Raw genomic sequence first — 1,356 nt, 5'->3', positions numbered from 1 at the left:
CTTCAAATTGTTTTAAACCTGTATGAATTTCTTCTTTGCTGAGCAAAAAAGAAGATATTATGTAGATTGCTACACTTACGAGCCACCTGTCCTGTTTGACCTGTTTGCTCAGATTCTTTAATTGATCCTGGGGCTGCGGGGGAACTTTGTGAATTTAACATTTGCAAGAACTCACAATCTCCCTCTCCTTTCATGGGTTTCCGGGATGGCAGTGGAGAGCTAGACGGACACCCATTAGGATCAGGGGAGATCAGCTTCATCACTCAAGAGATAATGCTTCAATCCAGTGCTCTGCATAAAGAAACGTTCCGTCTCTTCGCCATCGACTCACTTCAACATCCTATAATCCTCGGCCTTCCCAGGCCTGAACAACATAACCCCACCATCTCATAAGGAGCTCACACAATGGGGAGACCACTGCCTAACTCCGGTGCATCAGAGATCACCCGCTATCAAACAATCCTGTCAATCAGGCTCCCCATGCACTGTAAAGCGTGGCTAATAAATAAATAAAACAAAAGTATTCTTAGTGTGTGTATGCAGCAGTACTCTTTGTAAAACCTGGCATTGACGTGGAAAAGTGCTTAGCTGTATATCAGGGTCTGAGCTGACACACACGCTTTTGTAAATGTAAACTCTTCTTGCAGGTTGCTGTGTAAATTAAAGGATTTGAACAATGTCCAATGTCGATGACATTAATTAGCAGTTGTAAACACGAAGCAGAGAACTAAAGATCTTCAATTTCAAGATCGAATTATATATTTCACATCTGAAAGAGATGCATGTGTGTGTTTCACATGTTTGGATATTGAATAATCATAAAATCAATTTTAGGATGGTTTCTGTGCACCATTTTATAAACGAGGACCTTTAGGTTTTCTAAATGATTTTCCATCGACATTAAAATTTAAGCTACATTGTAAGTATTTTGTTACACAGTCCCAATAGGTCCATTAATGGCCATTGTCACTCCCTTGCATTCAAATCTTTCCATCACAATCACATCTTTCAACATTTTAAACAATATATTGTTTCGCTGTGAACAAGTAAGCAGAACGATTTTCACATCTTCACCGTCTAGCCTACAAGACGGATTACTCAAATGTCTTGTTCAGAACTATTCAGTGTGGGTTTGTGGTCTTATTCAAGAGTGCTCATAAAACGTAAATGTGCTGTAATTTATGATTTTGCAGGATTTTTGTAACGAGTAGTGGTGTTAGGTGTGTTCATTCAAATTACCATGGGATTGGTGTAAAAAGTCATTTAAACAAAACACGCATTTTGATGGGTAATGACGTTTCATTACGACAGACACAACATGACACTGGTGGTCAAAACCAAGCAAAGAAACCCACA

This window comes from Puntigrus tetrazona, chromosome 21, assembly GCF_018831695.1.
Source record: "Puntigrus tetrazona isolate hp1 chromosome 21, ASM1883169v1, whole genome shotgun sequence".
Taxonomy (NCBI): Eukaryota; Metazoa; Chordata; class Actinopteri; order Cypriniformes; family Cyprinidae; genus Puntigrus; species Puntigrus tetrazona.
This window is presented reverse-complemented; position numbering follows the sequence as displayed.